Raw genomic sequence first — 20,055 nt, forward strand, 5'->3', positions numbered from 1 at the left:
TCTTTGTCACGTTGACAAAGCGAGGAGCTGCCGGTGGACACGGGGGCTGAGGGACGCTGTCTAGCAAACAAAAGCAGCTTATTCAGGCCTTTGTGAGCCCAGGGAGCCGCTCAAATTAGCCCACACAGGTATTTTCCTGGGCAGAAGAAAGGCGGGTTACATGTGACCCAAAAAGGATGAATCCAAATGGTGGCGTATGGGGAGGTGGGTTTGATTTGACATTGGGGAGGGCCTGATTTAACTTTGTGCACTTTGAAAAACGATGTTAAGAGGGGGCGGTGTGGTTGCCATCCTTCAGTCTAAGGAGTCTGGCCATCCCCTGGCCTGCCCATGGACGACAGTGTGCAAGCCAATCTGAGGGTTTTCATTTTTGTGACTGTTTTACGCTTGTTTGTGTTGCGTTTTAATGATAATGATGATTACTAACTGTTTACATGAAATGTCTTTTTGCAATAATTTTCATTCATTGCCCCGTTGTTGTTCGAGAGCAGACTCTTGATTGCGGCTCTGGCTGAGATGAAGCGCTGTTTTAGTAAACCTGAAGTGCATACTGTAAAGGATCGTTAGCAGAGGTGGCAATAGTGCCCACACTCTTTATTTAAGTTAAAGTACATAAACCTTTGCAAACTAGTGTATGAATGTGCCTGTTATGCATCAGTTTTGTTACAGTTTGTTTAATAAAACGATTGAAAGTCTCTCAGAAGCTGTCTATCCTTGACCGACTGTGTAGGGACTGCTATTTCTTCTAACTAGTGATGGTTAGCTATATTAAATTAGCTAACGATGTTGACTTTACAGTTCCGTGGATGTGACGTTTTGTAAGCCAGTGAATCTCAGTTGAGCTCGGGCCCAGAGAAGCAGTTGTCATTTTTGGGTGTTTTTGATATAAGGCTTTCGCTTTGCATGTTAGAGTTTTTACTTGCATTTGTAGATGTAGCAACAAACTCTGTTAACTGACAAAGATTTTCTGAAGTGCTCCTGAGCCCATGTGACAATATCTTTTACACAATGATGCTGGTTTTTAATGCAGTGCCACCTGAGGGATCATCAGCATTCAATGTTGGTTTTCGGCCTTGCGGCTTACGTGCTGGGATTTCTCAAGATTCTCTGAATCTTTTGATGATATTATTAACCGTAGATGATTAAATCCCTAAATTCCTTGCAATTGTACGTTGAGAAACATTTTTAAAGTGTTGGACCATTTGCTCATGCAGTTGTTCACAAAATGGTGAACTTCGCCCCATTCCTGCTTGTGAACAACTGAGCCTTTCAGGGATGCTCATTTTATACCCAATCATTACACTCATCTGTTTCTAATTAACTGGTTCACCTGTGGAATGAAAACAGGTGTTTTTTGAGCATTCCTCAACTTTCCCAGACTTTTGTTGCCCCTGAGTCAGTTGTGAAACTCTTCTTGGGAACAGCACAATGTCCATTGAACTGAAGCAAAAACAAAAAAAACCTGTTAAATATGTCATTATTGTATGTTTTTACAATATTATAGCGTGCTATTTTTCCTTTAAAAACACATTACAAACATTTGTGTTGTTGTTTTAGGAGTCTGGAACGGATTAATGGCATTTCCCTTCATTTCAATGAGGAAAGATGATCTAAGATATGTGTTTTGAGTAAGAAGCATGGTCATGGAACAAATTAAACTCGTATCTCAAGGCATAATTGTACTCAAGTGAAGTATAGATACCTCACAAATGTACTTAAGTTCAGTAACTGCGTATTTATACTTCTTTACTTTTCTACCACTGGGTGTTGGTGCTGAAATGAAACCGTCATAGGTCACATGCAGCTTCCTGGTTTTGGTTTAGTAGCATGTAACACACACACACACGCACACACACAATATGTGTAAAGTAGACTGAAATACACTGAGTGAAACTCGCTGTGTCAGACACCTCTGACGAGCTCTGCCAGAGGCAAGTTGCCAGATGGAAAACTAGCCACAGTAATCTACTTACTAAATGAGGGACTGAAGGCAAATGTGTTGTCTCATTAGGGCTGCACTGCCATGACAACAACAAAAGAAGCAATCAGAGGAGCAAATGTAATTGCTTCACGTGGAGTCTTCCTTAGATATAGCACAATAGATAATAACAATTAGCTATAATAGTAATAATTAAGCCCTTTTTCAAGGCAAATCCTCCACTTACGCTTACATTAGATAGCATCGGAAAATAAAACGCTCCACAATTAAGCGTTGTCCATCTGTCTAGGTTACCTGCTTCTGATTGGGGCTCATTTGGATGACTACCCAAATTGGTCTTCGTCAAAGTACGGCCCTAAAATGGCTGCCTGAAACCAAATTAGCTGACGTCCTGTTCAATTTCGGGTAGCCGTCCTTAAGACTTTTTCGTGCGTTCTGTTATGATAGACGTCCTCCAAATTCCTGTCGATGGGTGAAACTGGTTGTAGGGGATTTTTTAAATATTTTTTAACTGTCCAGGGCATGGTGTAACTGTAACATGGTCCTCCCACATCCCAAAAACATGCATGAATTGGAGACTCTAAATTGCCCGTAGGCATGACTGTGAGTGCGAATGGTTGTTTGTTCCTATGTGCCCTGCGATTGGCTGGCAACCAATTCAGGGTGTATCCCGCCTCCTGCCCGATGACAGCTGGGATAGGCTCCAGCACGCCCGCGACCCTAGTGAGGAGAAGCGGCTCAGAAAATGGATGGGTTGATGGAGGTGCATTCAGTTCCCACTGATCATCCTTGATGTGTTTCTACAGCTTAATTTATGAATTTAGTTGATTGATCATGGTGCCTTGACGTACGAGCTTAATTTGTTCTGTGACCACGCTTGTAACTCAAAACACTCGTATGTCAAACCATCTTTCCACATTGAAATGACTGGAAATGCCATTAATCCGTTCCAGCACCCCATAAAACACCAACCGATTTTGTAATGTTGTTAATAAGAAATATAGCACTCTACTGTATTGTACTTGCATAACATAATTTAATAGAAGGTTAAGAGTAAAAAAGTTTGTGCATCATGATGATTCAATGGAAATCGTGCTGCTCTTTCTGGTGTGCGTGCCTTGGCCACGAGGGGTCAGTATTATACTTACAGATATACGACTCGTAGATTTGATGATAAAAAAACGATGAAAATCGTCACGTCACGACAGGAAATTCGGCGTTAAGCAGAAGATAAGATTTATTCCTGTAAATATTTTTATATGCTCTCTCTGCATGTGTTCCTACAGCTTGTGTTCAAAATAAATTATTATAACTACTGCAGCATCGATGCTAGTTTCATTAGCCGTTCTATGGCGTTTTCCACTGTGTGTTAGCATTGACCAAGCAGACTTTGGCAAGTTAATTTGATTTGATTAAATACACATGTACTGTAAATTTTGTTCTTTCATGTTTATTCTTAAAGGAAATGACAACTGGGAGTGGCAGTAGACAACCTAGAGCAAACCCTATCTAAATATCGATCTCATCTCATTTTTTGATGTTAAACCCGGATGTTTTTAGTCCAATTGTTGCAACGTTCCAAGACTTTTGGAGATGGAGTGTAGTCGTCACTACCTGTGTGTGGCAAAGCTTCCACTGCTTCGGCACGTGCCTTTCATTCCCTCTGGCTCTCCCGCTCCGAGCTTGAAATGGGAATAAAAGAGCCCAAGGCTACGAGTTGCTTTCACCTTAAAAGGATAAATCCCCCATTTAGAAACATTTGCTCTGAGAGGGAGAGGAATTAGAGAACTGAGGGAGCGAGATTGCATTAAGATCTCTGCCAATATGGCATCATACAGCACAATCGGCTTATCTTATGATCTACTTTCTTAATAAAAAGTACTCCTCGAGATGGTGGTTCAGGAAATGCAACATTCTTATGGATTCAAGCAAACATTTAATTGGCATAAATGCTGATGCAAACTAGTTGTAATTCATTTCCCCACTTAAATTGTGGGGGTCTTTTCATGATCACATCTGGGGGGGGGCGGGAGTATCTAGCACGACTCTGAGGATTTCCTCCACATCCCACACTACACATTCCATTTCCTCCAAGCAGACATCCCAGTCCCAGTAATTACACAACTCCAATTAAACCAGGGGCTGGGAGTTGAGGAAAAGAGAGGGGGTGGGGACAGCGCTCCCTTGACATTTTTCAACTAGAAAAATTTAATTCCATATTTAGCATGTGGCACGTGAGTAATGGATATGGTGGTTTGGAGAGGCAGGGCTTTGCTGATGAATACCGGACTTTATTCAGCGTGACCGCTGTAGCGCATGAAGGGAAATAACTGCGCCAACGCCGACGTGGCTAGACGCTGCCCCATTACGTTACGGCTTCATCATCGTGAGATTGGCAAATGTATATTAGGACCATGTCGTTTTGGAGGCGAGCGCATTCATCAACCACACGTGTCTCATTAATGTGCAATTATGTTGGATTAGAGGTGTTTTGGTTGACATTGTTATGGATTCAAAAGCAAGCATTTTCAATAAAGGAGACACATTCTGCATTTTGTCTCACCATTTAAAACTTGTCTTGATATTTTTTCAAACCGACTTGCCATTCAGTGTGTCGGCTTCGACGCTGTCTTGACCGCTTTAGAGTGCCTCGTTGTCAGCCGTGAGTGTGTGCATGTCACGGAGACAATAGCGGGGCATTAGGATGGCGCGCCTGCTTTAGAGCGCCTCGTTGGGCGTGAGTGCATGCAAGTCAAAAAGACAAAGGCAGAAGAGTGAGGAGGTGGAAAAAACATCTGACGTTCAAACCAGCGTGAGCTTTCAAGCGCCTCGTTGTCACAGCAGGAAGCAGACCCTTACGACCCAGTATGAAATATTCCAGCAAGATGCTTTAAGCGAATATATTTTCGCGCCTCTAACTCATAATTATATTTAGGCACAAGAAAGATGCATGACGAAGTAGCATCCGTTTTTCCAGGTTGTAGAAGCGGTATTTGATTGACAGTTGAAAGTTGAGCGGGGCGTGGCTTCAGCGCATTCAGCAGACAAAATAGCTTGTTTTTTTCCCAAATTTTTTAAACTTAATTTCATATATGCTGCAGTTTTTTTTTTTTAATCCGTCAAATTCGACATAGTTGTTGACAACAGGCTCCTCTGTGGTGTGTCAAATTTACAGGACGGGAATAATACAGAGTGTGGCTTTTGTTCATATGGTGACCAGGTGCGGAGCTAAAGCATTGCGACGAGGCTAGCGGCTATTTTAGACGTGGATGACGTGATTTACGATCTATGCAGCCTCTCTGCTCAAAAAGATGGACACTTTGTAAGAGGTGCAGACTCTCGTAACCACGACTAAGTCATTGCTCGGGAAGCTGCCTTTATATACAGTATCTCCAGACTTCTGTCCTTTTCCACTTGCACTTTTAATGCCAGACGAGCCGCAAATAAGATGGTTTTAAATGTTCCTTTGATGCAGTCAGAGCTTGGCAAAGCTACATTCTCATACGAATGCCCCCTTTTTATGGAATGAGTTGCAAAAGAACAACTGTGAGTATCTTCAAACGTATGTTACAAGTAGCCCTGCAGGAAACATGTTTTGTTTTTTACCTGATGCTGTTACTAACTGGATTATGCTTTTTGCCACTGCACCAGTAGCCTAGTGTGTCTGTTTTTATATCGCTTCTTTGGTTGTCTTAATGTTCTTTTTGTTTTGTTTTTTTATTTTTAAAAATTGTTTTTTTTGCATTTCATGTATATTATGTATGCCCTATTTTATATATTTGTTAACTCTCTGTGTGGCATCTTGGCTCAGGATACCCTGGAAGAGGAGATCTTGTATCTCAATGGGACAATTCCTGGATGAATAAAGGGTAAATAAATAAACAGATTAAAAAATGTTTTGAAACAGACTCTGAAGAGAAACGCAAGCTCCTGTAAACACAGTCAAAGCACAAATTCTTTTTTCACTAGTGGAGGCAGCACTTCATCACGAAGCCACCAAATTACACTTGTCAGTGTTGTAAGTGGCGTTCCTGGGTTGAATGGCAACCTCTGCGCGACCCCGCTTTTGGCGTCCACCACCAACACCAACCAATGAGACCTTTGTTGCTGGTTAGCTTGCGTTTTAAATTAATCACTCAGCAAAGCAAGAACATACAGATGCGGCCATGATACTCGTCAGTTTCTACAAACAACGAGCTAGCTTTGACTCCTTTCCCAAATACAAAGAGATTCAAAAAACTATGACATACCTCTATGTCATCCATCACCTCTCACTTAAACTTTTGTTTGCGCAATACTTGAATACTTGAATTTCCCATACAAATTCCAAAGATTTAGATGTCATGATATCCTTGTGGGGCCGCATAAATTGCACATACCAGAAACCACCACTGAGGATAGTGGATCCATGACACATGCAATAGACACAGTGACAATTTCGCTCTGCTGCTTATCAGAAGCTAACGTTGATATTGTTGTTAGAAAATGCTAATTTGTGCTAACACTGAAGCTCTACTTGCCTTTCGGCTTCGACACGATAGTGCTTTGTTGAAGTCTGGCGGGCGGACGTGCTGTTGCTTGAAAATTGTGGAACTTCACTCAGTCTAGCTAATAAGTCCATTCATTCATTCATTCTCTTCCGCTTATCCGAAGTCAGGTCGCGGGGGCAGTAGCTTTAGCAGGGAAGCCCAGACTTCCATCTCCCCAGCCACTTCCTCCAGCTCTTCCGAGGGGATCCCGAGACGTTCCCAGGCAAGCCGAGAGATGTAGAGATGCTCTGTTTGCCCGCTCGAGCCAAGTTCACTTGGGATAATTTTCCACCGCTGGTATTTCTATTTTATTAAAAAATGTACCTTTTTTTTTTTTTTTGGATTTGGCAACACATTTTGCCGGACATTATCTAAAATAAATGGTGTCAAGTCACAGTTAGATTTGAAAGAAGACATAAGCATTTTTTTGTACAATTCACAACAGTTCCCATGGTGTTTCAATTAAAAGATACCCCAAGATACCGCCACTGCTGAAATTCACCCACATTTGGCGGATTGGTTGGTGTTATGGCAAGCCCTGGACACAAACCAAGAAGAGCTATAGTTTCAGGAATATTAGTCATTATTAGTCATTTTTCATAGGGGATGAAGTATTCAAAGTATGCCTGTAAGTATTGTTATCCTGCTGGTCTACATTTGCACTGTTAGTGTTCAAATATCTGTTGCTAAAAGCGTTACAACACCGCCATAGAGATACTATTTGTTAGCCTGTCTTTGGTGTTTCCCATGAAGTGTTAGCATTAAGCTAGCGAGCCATTCTTAAGGCAACGTTGTTGTTTTTTTTAAATACCCAATGTGTAGTTATTTTGGTTTTATGTTTAGTTTGACAATAAACATAAATTGTGACATTATTGTTTTATCTGGTGCTATAAGATGTCCTAAAATATGTGCCTTGGCTCAATAAAGGTTCGAAAACTTTGCATAACGGGATGCAAGTGGACTCATGAAGCACGTTTGTGAGTGTTTGGCTTTAAAGCAGCCACAAAAGATGTGAACTTGGAAACAAAAACTCCCATCCGCAGCAGCCTTGTCAGGAAAAATCTGCATTCCTTCGTACAACAATGGTGCAAAATTTCTCTCCTCCTTTATCCCGCCCCCCAAAAGACAATGGACAGAATCAATCTTATTGTTTGATGTGCGCCAAGTGCGCCTCGGACGTCAGCGTAGACAAACACAAAAAAAGAACTAGAAAGCAAAATACAATAAGTGACGTTTTTCAGCCGATCAATCAGTTGGGAGTGCGTCATAAAATTCACAGAGACGCTGAAGTGGGAAACGTGGATGTCTAAATCACTCGTCGGTCCTTGTGGTCCCTCTCGCATGCTCCATGCTAATAAAGGCTAAATAATGCATGAGGCCGGTGGAGGGGGAGCTTCCGCCGCTTGTCTCATTTTATGGACATTCAACAACAAGAAAGCACCGAGGAAGATTTTTCTCCGTGGATCATTCCCAAGTTCACATGTCCTTGTAACCCATTTTTATTTTCTTGAAACGTGAAGAATGTTCCCTTGTTTGAATCACAAGGGACAGCGTGTACGCACACATACAGTACGTACCTTGAGATACGAGTGACCTGACTCGCGAATTTTATTTTTATTTTTTTGCTTTGACTTGCGACGATGGCAGTGAACTCTATTCATCTCACACCAAGCCGCAGTTTGGCAAATAGTGAACAAGTACTTCAATAAAAGAGGCTTCAAATTGTTTAATGCCACAAGGTGCATTTTACTGTCAAACTAAAAATAAAACAAAGAGAATTACACGTGGTATATTTAATACAACCAAACTACGTTGCCTCAAGCACGGCCTCCGCTAGCTGAATGCTAACATACGGTATATTGGAAAAGTCGATATCACCATAAGGTGTGTTTGACTATTTTTGACTAATGTCAGCATTTAATGAGTACATGGTAGACCTTCATTAGGTAACAAAATTCAGTGAGCAAGATGACTGTGTACTGTTAAACAAATATATTTCAATCTTATGAAAGGTTTTTATATCAATTGATGTTTCACTATGACAGTATGGATATGCTGTGCTCTATAACATCTAACTACACAAATAATGTGATACAAAATTACAAAACTAAGACTAAATGCTGGTCGTAATGTCACCGAAAACATCAGAGGAATTCTTAAAGGGGCAGGTGCACCATAATGACAGGGTGGACATTAGACTTATCAAATCATTGGACTGATATATGTCCAAATGTTTGGCTTATAAATACGATCTTTAGGTTTCATAATTCTGCTTCCATTTTCACGATGACTAAGTGATTCTGATGAGAAGACCAAAGCCAATTTATAGTGATATTGACCCATATTGTGTAAGATCCCTTCTGATTTTAAAATAAAACGGCTCTTGCTTTTAAACACTGGACAGTGTTTCTTTTAAAAAGCTCAGTTGAAAATTGCAACTGGTGACAAGCGCTGACAAGACTCTGATCATTTACTGTTGGTGTAAATATTCACTCAATATGTATTCCATTTATTTTCTTTTAATGTATTCATGGTTATTTTGCATTGTTTGAAATCCAGTAATTGTGTGTATATATTTAATATTTATTCAAGAATACAAATTAAGTAATGTTGATGCATTCACTATGATTTTATTGATTTATAGCAGCATCACTGATGGTTATGTACATTTTTAGTACAAAATGCCAGTCAGTGTTATTTTTTGCTTGTTTTTTTTTTAAATATATATATATAGGGCCTGATGTTGTATATATGAAATGTTTTAATTGGGGAAAATGCAAACATTTTATGGAAAATACCTTTTTTTTTTTTTTCAAGACTAGCAATATTTGTGTTTTGGCATTGTGGTCTTGTTAAAGGCCATCAGTGTCTTGAATTTAAAAGTCATACTTTTGAATTTTGAACTTGTTTTGGTGAAAGTCAGACAGAGGTTGTGAAATGAATTACATTTCAGAGACAAGATTAAAAATTACAGTCGTACCTTGATTTATGAGTGCCCCAATTTACAAATTTCTTGAGTTACAATCTGTCGCTCACTCGATTTTTATGCTTTGTGTTGCGAGCAAAACCTTTACTTGCCAGTGAACTTAAGACAGTCCACCACTAGATGAGTCAACTTCTCAACATTCAGCCACCTACAATTCACGCGGTTTCCTCGTCGTGAAAAGTACACGTTTTTCTAGTGTTTTGTGCTCGCAATGTCTGTTTTTTGTGTGTGCAGGTATTTTGTAAAATATATTTTTTCTAACCATAGGTCCTAAGAAAATGAGTGCTGAAAAACATGAGCGAGGTGTGCATGTAGTCGATTTGGCGAAACAGTACGAGCGTAGCACTTCTACCATATGTACAACACTGAAGCAGAAGGCGTCGCGAAAGGCTATAACAGCAGCCAAAGGCATTAAAGTAAGCTGTGGAGCTCTGTTGAGGAAAAGATGGAGATGCTCCTGAGAGTGACTAAAGTGTAGTGAAACAGGCAAAAAGACAGCGAAGAAGATTAAGCTGAGTGAAAGGGAAATGAAAAAAGTACCAATTAACGAAAATGTTTATTCTTATTATGTTACTGCTGTATATTTTTATTCAGTACAATACTGGAAAGTGATATATTTCTTCGTAAAAAAAAAAAAAAAAATTGAGAGGGTCGAACGGCTTAATAGCGTTTGCATTCATTTTAAAGGGGCAAGTTGATTGGAGATACAATTGTTCTGACTTTCAAGCTTGGTCGCAGAATGAATTAAATCAAGGAACAACTGTACTTTTAAATGTCAGTAACTAGTAATAACCAGTGCGGTGCGAAGCCAACTGTATATATATATATATATATATATATATATATTTATATATACACACATATATATATAAAAAGAGCAATATAAAAAATATCCAGTTCTGGAAGACATGCGTTTTTAACAGCTTGTCAAAGCTTTCTGTGACTCTGCACTTTTGGTGACACAGAATAAATGGTTCCTACAACGACTCCGAGTCGAGGGCCGCTTGGCTTTGCTTCGAACATGTGACGGCTCACAAATGTGATATTGTTTGGCCGCATTTCCTCATGATTTTCAGGAAAGAATGGGAAACTGAACAGCTGACTCTGAATCAAAAGTTTCAAGCCTTTCCAATTGAAAAAGGGTGCCTTTACAAAGATAATAATCCTCAATTTTCATTGTCACTACCTTTTAACAGTCCATTTATGATTGTGGTTGGTGCTTGTAGTCGTGTACAAGTATACCTAGACCTTATCATAATTTTTGTAAATAGTAGGTACCAGGGAAACTCCGGGTTGTAGAAAAAGAAAAACTTTGAAAATTAAGGGAAAACAAAATCAGGTTCCTCACACACTAAAACATACAGCCACATTTAAATTCACAGAGCCAACTGATGATGTTGACTCTGTGAAATGATTGACTCTCAATCGGTCCTGATGGGGCGCCGCGACACAAGCGAGGACGCAACAAGGCGATTGTGAACAGGACATAACGGTGCCAACCGCTATTCTATGCTACTATTATGTTGGAAACTTTCCATAGGAATACCCCTCCTTAAGCTGTCACCTTATCGTGGTGGAGGGGTTTGTGTGTCCCAATGATCCTAGGAGCTAAGTTGTCTGGGGCTTTTATGCCCCTGGCAGGGTCACCCGTGGCAAATAGGTCCTAGGTGCGGGACCAGACAAAGCACAGCTCCAAAACCCCCGATGATGACAAACAATTCAGGAAGACGTTTTGCCTTGCCCGGACGCGGGTCACTGGGGCCCCGCTCTGGAGCCAGGCCTGGAGGTGGGGCTCGAATGCGAGCGCCGGGTGGCCGGGCCTGAACCCATGGGGCCCGGCCGGGCACAGCCCGAAAGGGTAACGTGGGACCCCCTTCCCATGGGCTCACCACCTGTGGGAGGGGCCATAGGGGTTGGGTGCAGTGTGAGCTGGGCGATGGCCGAAGGCTACAGAAGCTGGCTCTAGGTACGTGGAATGTCACCTCTCTGGCAGGGAAGGAGCCCGAGCTGGTGTGCGAGGTCGAGAAGTTCCGACTGCATATAGTCGGGCTCGCCTCCACACACAGCTTGGGCTCTGCCCCCCGACTCGCCGCCTGTACGTTGGGGTTCACCCCGGTGGACAAGAGGGTAGCCTCCCTCCGCCTTCAAGTGGAGGGACAGGTCCTGACTGTTGTTTGTGCCTACACACCAAACAGAAGTTCAGAGTACCCACCTTTCTTGGAGTCCTTGGAAGGGGTGCTGGAGAGCGCTCCCGCTGGGGACTCCATCATTCTGCTGGGGGACTTCAATGCTCACGTGCGCAATGACAGTGAGACCTGGAAGGGCGTGATTGCCCTACGAACGCCCCCCCCCGATCAGAACCCGAGCGGTGTTCTGTTTTTGGACTTCTGTGCTCATCACGGATTGTCCATAACGAACACCATGTTCAAGCATAAGGGTGTCCAGACGTGCACTTGGCACCAGGACACCCTAGGTCGCAGTTCAATGATTGACTTTGTGGTCATGTCATCGGACTTGGACACTCGTGTGAAGAGAGGGGCGGGTTGGGGACCTCTCCGGGTTGGGGATGAGATACTGCCCCAAGTGGAGGAGTTCAAGTATCTTGGGGTCTTGTTCACGAGTGAGGAAAGAATGGAACGGGAGATTGACAGGCGGATCGGTGCAGCGAATACAGTGATGCAGACTTTGTATCGGTCCGTTGTGGTGAAGAAGGAGGTAAAGCGAAAGGCGAAGCTCTCGATATACCGGTCGATCAACGTTCCTACACTTCACCTATGGTCACAAGCTGTGGGTCGTGACCGAAAGAACAAGATCCCGGATACAAGGGGCCGAAATGAGTTTCCTCCGCAGGGTGTCCGGGCTCTCCCTTAGAGATAGGGTGAGAAGCTCGGTCATCCGGGATGATCTCAGAGTAGAGCCACTGCTCCTCCGCATCGAGAGGAGCCAGATGAGGTGGCTGGGGCATTTGATTCGGACGCCTCCCGTACGCTTCCCCGGTGAGGTGTTGCGGGCATGTCCCACTGGGAGGAGACCCCGGGGACGATCCAGGACACGCAGGATAGACTGTGTCTCTCGGCTGGCCTGGGAACGCCTCGGGATCCCCCTGGAAGAGCTGGATGAAGTTGCTGGGGAGAGGGAAGTCTGGCCACCCCTGCTAAAGCTACTGCCCCCATGACCGACCTGGATAAGCAGTAGAAAATGGATGCATAGGAATACAACTGCAATTGCAATGGCGAAATTAAATAAACATATTTTTTCAGGGGCAAAAAATAAATAAATTGCGGGACTTTTTATTTATTTACTTCTTTTTTTATTTATTACAAAATTACCCTAAACATAACTTTTTGGGCAAAATTACATGAAACCTTTTTTAATGGGGAAATTATATTTTTGGGAAAATACTAAAATATATTTGGTGAGCTAAATTGCATGAAACGTTTTTGTAATTTATCTTCAAAGTAAAGATGAGTTTTACATCTTCATATTGACAAGCTAACTTATTATTTACAGGAATTAAATATGTAAAATTACATGAAACTATAATGTTTGTGAAAAAAATCCCAACCTATTACATATCTTGGTTAAAAGCACCAGATTTTATGCAAATTCAGTTGTATGCGAACCATAAACTGTGCCTTCCTTTGCCCTATTACAATCAATGTATTTTAGTCTATTAATCATGTCCCTCTTTTTATTCATGAATAACACTTAGAAAGTTGGATTCACGTACTATTGTAAGAAAAAACAAAGTAAATGTTTATCCCCTTTAGAAAGTGTCCAAACAGCTCTCATTATGATGCATCGTATTACATTATACAACCACAACAATCTTCTTCTTCTTCTTCTTTTCCTTTCGGCTTGTCCCGTTAGGGGTCGCCACAGCGCGTCATCCTTTTCCATGAGAGCCTATCTCCTGCATCCTCCTCTCGAACACCAACTGCCATCATGTCTTCCCTCACGACATCCATCAACCTTCTCTTTGGTCTTCCTCTAGCTCTCTTGCCTGGCAGCTCCATCCTCATCATCCTTCTACCAATATACTCACTCTCTCTCCTCTGGACGTGTCCAAACCATTGAAGTCTGCTCTCTAAAACATCGAACCTTGGCTGTCCCTCTGATGAGCTCATTTCTAATTTTATCCAACCTGGTCACTCCGAGAGCGAACCTCAACATCTTCATTTCCGCCACCTCCAGCTCTGCTTCCTGTTTTCTCTTCAGTGCCACTGTCTCTAATCCATACATCATGGCTGGCCTCACCACTGTTTTATAAACTTTGCCCTTCATCCTAGCAGAGACTCTTCTGTCACATAACACACCTGACACCTTCCTCCACCCGTTCCAACCTGCTTGGACCCGTTTCTTCACTTCCTGACCACACTCACCATTGCTCTGGACGGTTGACCCCAAGTATTTAAAGTCCTCTACCTTGGCCATCTCTTCTCCCTGTAGCCTCATTCTTCCCCCACCACCCCTCTCATTCATGCACATATATTCTGTTTTACTTCGGCTAATCTTCATTCCTCTTCTTTCCAGTGCATGCCTCCATCTTTCTAACTGTTCCTCCAGCTGCTCCCTGCTTTCACTGCAGATCACAATGTCATCTGCAAACATCATGGTCCACGGGGATTCCAGTCTAACCTCATCTGTCAGCCTATCCATCACCACTGCAAAAAGGAAGGGGCTCAGGGCTGATCCCTGATGCAGTCCCACGTCCACCTTAAATTCTTCTGTCACTCCGACAGCACACCTCACCGCTGTTCTGCTGCCCTCGTACATGTCCTGTATTATTCTAACATACTTCTCTGCCACTCCAGACTTCCGCATGCAGTACCACAGTTCCTCTCTGGGTACTCTGTCATAGGCTTTCTCTAGATCTACAAAGACACAATGTAGCTCCTTCTGACCTTCTCTGTACTTTTCCATCAACATCCTCAAGGCAAATAATGCATCTGTGGTACTCTTTCTAGGCATGAAACCATACTGTTGCTCGCAAATACTCACTTCTGTCCTGAGTCTAGCCTCCACTACTCTTTCCCATAACTTCATTGTGTGGCTCATCAACTTTATTCCTCTATAGTTGCCACAGCTCTGCACATCACCTTTGTTCTTAAAAATGGGCACCAGTACACTTTTCCTCCATTCCTCAGGCATCTTCTCACGCACTAGAATTCTATTGAACAAGCTGGTCAAAAACTCCACAGCCACCTCTCCTAGATGCTTCCATACCTCATCAGGACCAACTGCCTTTCCATTTTTCATTCTCTTTAATGCCTTTCTAACTTCCCCCTTACTAATCATTGCCACTTCCTGGTCCACCACACTTCTACTCTCCCTTCTCTATCATTTTCCTCATTCATCAACTCCTCGAAGTATTCTTTCCATCTACCTAGCACACTGCTGGCACCAGTCAACATATTTCCATCTCTATCCTTAATCACCCTAACCTGCTGCACATCCTTCCCATCTCTATCCCTCTGTCTGGCCAGCCTGTATAGATCCTTTTCTCCTTCTTTAGTGTCCAACCTGCCATACATGTCATCATATGCCTCTTGTTTGGCCTTTGCCACCTCTACCTTTGCCCTGTGTCACATCTCAATGTACTCCTTTCGCCTCTCCTCGGTCCTCTCAGTGTCCCACTTCTTCTTAGCTAACCGTTTTCCTTGTATGATTTCCTGTACTGTGAGGTTCCACCACCAAGTCTCCTTCTCTCCTTTCCTGCCAGAAGATACACCAAGTACTCTCCTGCCTGCTTCTCTGATCACCTTGGCTGCAGTGGTCCAGTCTTCTGGAAGCTCTTCCCGTCCACCGAGAGCCTGTATCACCTCTTCCCGAAAAGCTGCACAACACTCGTCCTGTCTCAGCTTCCACCACATGGTTCTCTTCTCTGCCTTTGTCTTCCTAATTTTCCTCCCCACCACCAGAGTCATCTTACACACCACCATCCTATGCTGTCTAGCCACACTCTCCCCTACCACTACCTTACAGTTGGTAACCTCCTTCAGATTACATCGTCTGCACAAGATGTAATCCACCTGTGTGCTTCTACCGCCGCTCTTGTAGGTCACCCTATGTTCGTGCCTCTTCTGGAAAAAAGTGTTCACTACAGCCATTTGCATCCTTGTTGCAAAGTCTACCACCATCTGTCCCACAAGTTCCTTTCCTGGATACCGTACTTACCCATCACTTCTTCATCACCCTTATTACCTTCACCAACATGTCCATTACAATCTGCACCAATTACGACTCTCTCTCTGTCTGGGATGCTCAGAACTACATCATCTAGCTCCTTCCAGAATTTCTCTTTCACCTCTAGGTCACATCCTACCTGTGGGGCATAGCCACTAATCACATTACACATAACACCCTCAATTTCAAATTTCAGCCTCATCACTCGATCTGATACTCTTTTCACCTCCAAGACATTCTTAGCCAACTCTTCTTTTAAAATAACCCCGACTCCATTTCTCTTCCCATCTACACCATGGTAAAATAATTTAAACCCTCCCCCTAAACTTCTAGCCTTACTGCCTTTCCACCTGGTCTCCTGGACACACAATATATCAACCTTTCTCCTAATCATCATGTCAACCAACTCCCGAGATTTTCCTGTCATAGTCCCAACATTCAAAGTCCCCACATTCAGTTCTAGGCTCTGTGTTTTCCTCTTCTCTTTCTGCCGAAGAACCCGCTTTCCACCTCTTCTTCTTCTTCTTCTTTGACTTCGACTTCGACCCACAGTAGCTGAATTTCCAACAGCGCCCTGCAGGTTGACGGCGCCGGTGGCGGACGTTGTTAACCCGGGCCACGACCGATCCGGTATGGAATCGGTCAACCACAACAATGAACATATTAAATTAATACATCTGAGCAGAAAGCCGAACTGATGGCTGGATGTGAATTTAGGCGTAATTGTGTCCATAAGGTTAAATGATGCAAGGTGGCGTGAGAGTGAGTGACAGTTTAGGTGGGCTGTTTGAGGATGGGGGCACCACAGGAGGGACAGAAGGTGAAGTTAAATTCTGGAGAGGGAGCAAGAAGGAAAACGGCGTTCTGCAAATAGCGAGCGGGGACAGTGTGAATTACATTAACGCTAATGAATTTATACATGGAATACTGATACACGCTTTATAGGAGTGTACACGCTTTGCATCCACCTGCCTCATTTGCATCTCACCCATTTGGTGAAACAAAGGTCTCAGTAGATGTTTGATACATTTCACAATATTTACATGATTCAGTACAGTGGTACGTTCACTTAAGAGTATTACTTCTTACCAGCAAGATGAGAAGCCCTAATATCCCAATATGTGAAATATTGGCAAGTACACTTAAACGCTTATTTGCGTGTGTGTCTTGTGGTTGCTATGATGTGTTTCCGTTTGATTTTAGTACGTTCGGTCACAGGTCTTTATGCGTGTGATTTCTTTCTAACTGTAGTTCGAGAGCGCACAGCGCACCGTTGGTCCACTTCACACAGGTGGCCACTTAGCGTGAGTGGGGGAAAGGATTCATCAAAAAGAGTGCAATGAAGCACTTTGACATTAACTTAAGGGCTTGGTATTCACCGCAAAAATTTCCCTTTGACGGGACGATGACTAAAGTTCACAAAAAAAAAATTGCCTAGCTACCTGCGTACCTACCTAGACACCGAGATACCTAACTAGATACATGGTTACCTGCCTAGGTACCTAGCTAGCTAGCTAGCTACCTACCTGCTTACCTACCTAGTTGAGCGTTTTCTTTGGCTTTTTTGCGCAAGTGAAGAATTACTTAAATTGGAAGTTAAAGGACCCATAGCGTGCAGATGTTCAGTTTATGTATTTTTTTTTTGCTGAAGAAAATGAAACCGACAGTAATTTTCGACAATATCAATCTGTTTTATAGCAATTGGGAAATAACTAATTTCCCTGGGAACTTTTTCACCAGCAGAATCGATATGCCGCCATGTCTTGGTGTGATGTCAGCGTTGGAGCTGGAGAAAAAAATCGCTGCATAGCCAGTGTGGGAAAAAAATAATGTACTAGCTATACTATAAACTGAAACTAACTAAAAACTAAAAAAAAAAAAAAACGTAAATTTATTATGGTGTCATTGATTAAAATGGTACGAACGCGGCGCCATGCTGGCTGGTATTCGCTGTGTTGACAGTCGTGCCCATCAAATTACAGTGTTTTTTTTTTTTCTAATTTGTAAAAATGTAGCTTTTCTGCGTATTTTTAGGATTTTTTGCAAGAGAAGAAGAATGGAGGAAAAAACAACAACAAAATTAGAACTGGAAATTTGCAAAATTACTCAAAGATTTTTGTCTAAATTGCAGGAAAATTCGTTTTGTTTTGCAAAATTACTGGCAACAAAAGATTTTTACTCTGCAACTGATTATTTCTATTGTCATTATGTCCTATGGGAGCATCTATCCAGCTATACATTTTCTATACCACTTGTCTACATAAGGAAAACGGGTAACTGTAGCCTATCTCAGATGACTTTGGGGCGAGAGGCAGGGCACACCCTGGACTGGTCGCCAGCCAATCACAGTACACAGATTGTTTTTAGAGACAATTTAGAGTCTTAAATGTGGGCGGAAAACAAATGTTCCAACAGAGAGTCGAACCTGGATCTCCTGCCTGTGAGGCAAACATTCCAACCACGAGTGTCCTATGTTATCTCCTGAGGAATAATTGATTCCTAGTCCCAGATTTGAAACACACACACACACACACACACACACACTGCTCTAATCCTGACCCATTTTTCCAACAATTCAGGAAAAGCCTATTTACAAGCCAACAGCACATAAACACCATCATAAATTTGCATTGACTTTGATTAAAACAGATTTATGGTGTTGATTAGTGTGCTTTGCAGGTGCTTTTAGCTGAATTCATATCGGTCATGTCACAGAGAAGAAAACAAAACACATTTCCCCTCTGCTTTGGTGACAGTTGGGTCCTGCCAAGGCACATCCTTGGACGTTTGAAGGCTTCCTTGTCTTTCTTTAAAACAGCAAATCAGTCAGTTATCGTATCATTGAATCAAAGCGGGCGCTTGCATCGTGCGCCTCTGAATGTGTTTTCAATATTTCGTCGCCTGTTTGTTGACACGCTAACATGCTGCTGCAGTCGTTCGAGGGTCGGGGGATCATCTACTAAATATGTCTCTTTCTCTGTGAAATTCATCACAAGAATCTCATTTTTTGTTTTCTTCGCAAAGTCAGTGTAGGCTCTTAATTGGTTAATAGCCTTTAATAAAAATGTCTGTGATTTGTTTGCATGCTGGGAATCACTTTGCTGTGATAGTCAACAAAGGCTCTCTTTCTGCCTGCTCCCACACGCTGTTTGCCCACAAGAGTGTCTGTTTACTTTGTATTCCCATCATCAGAAGACACACAAATACACACACACATAAGGCGCCCACTGGAGCACCTACACGTCCCATCCCCCCCCACCACCACCCTCAGCTCATACTACAGCTGACTGAGGGTGACATTCAAGCGTTTTTCGCTCTGCGGTGAAACTCATTAAAGAATGCTTAACACTGTTGTCCAAATGGCCACGAGGTGTTAATGAGAGCTGGTGGAGGACATGTTGTGGGTCACTCCAGAAAATGAGGACATTTTCTGTCTCCCCTCAATGAAATTTCAAATAATCCATGCACAAAATACAGAAACAGCACTTTTTGGGGAAATAGTTGTCCTGAGACAACATGTAACTGTTGCTGTAATAAAAGCAATTCCTAAATATTATTAAAAATACCAAATAGCTCCTGTGTGCCCCTTAAGATTGCTTTTTCCTCCCCACTCTTGTGTGCCTTTTGATGAACAACTTACATATCAAATATAACAGAACATTTTGGGGATGATTTTCTTGCTATATCTTACTTTAAATGTTTTGTTTTATCACAGACATATTTAAAAAAAGTAGTAATAATGCTCTCAACCTTGTTACTAAAACCTATTTAGCCATCTAGAGGAAGAGAAAAAAAAAAGAGCTACAGGACTCAGCAGAAATGACATCATAAAGCGAATTGTTCTGACCAAGGGTAAATGTAAGGTTGGTCCTCTCTTCTATTTTTCATATTTTATTTCAATATTTTCAGCCATAATAGATAGCTTATCAATTTTTTAATATATATATATATATATATAAGAATTGAGCTAGAAAGCACTCATAGGCAAAAACTCTTAACATTAACATTTCTTTGCTGTTGTTTTGTCATGTTATTAAATAAACATTGATTGTGAGCTGCTCCAGACGACGTACTTGGCACAGTTTTGTGCCGTCGTATTGCGTTTTATATAGTATTGATGTTTTGTATAACTGCGACTTGATAGTTGCAGAATTAAGAGGTGGATTAAGTCAACTAAATCCCCACTGAAGGGCCAGGTACCAAACGCGTGGCCCGCCGCTGGGCTTATGTCAACCTATGGGATCTGCTCGGCATGCTTGGAACCCTGACTGACCACATAGCCTACTCGAAATAGCACCTCGTAGTACCTGTCATCTCGCGAGTTCAGCCGTGCAGTGGAGGAGGGCCAGGGTGTTTGTCAACAAAAATAAAAACGTTGCTTCTGCGAGCGGAGTGTTATTGAGGCCCTTCTCCCG

At 42.3% G+C, this 20,055-nt stretch overlaps 1 protein-coding gene across 4 annotated transcripts in view; it reads left to right on the top strand.

Annotated features, from left to right (window-relative positions):
• Positions 1 to 20,055, top strand: part of LOC133478218 (uncharacterized) — a 110,990-nt gene that overhangs the window by 60,464 nt on the left and 30,471 nt on the right. The gene's annotated exons all lie outside the window — the stretch shown is intronic.

The sequence above is a fragment of the Phyllopteryx taeniolatus genome, chromosome 5, assembly GCF_024500385.1.
Source record: "Phyllopteryx taeniolatus isolate TA_2022b chromosome 5, UOR_Ptae_1.2, whole genome shotgun sequence".
Taxonomy (NCBI): domain Eukaryota; kingdom Metazoa; phylum Chordata; class Actinopteri; order Syngnathiformes; family Syngnathidae; genus Phyllopteryx; species Phyllopteryx taeniolatus.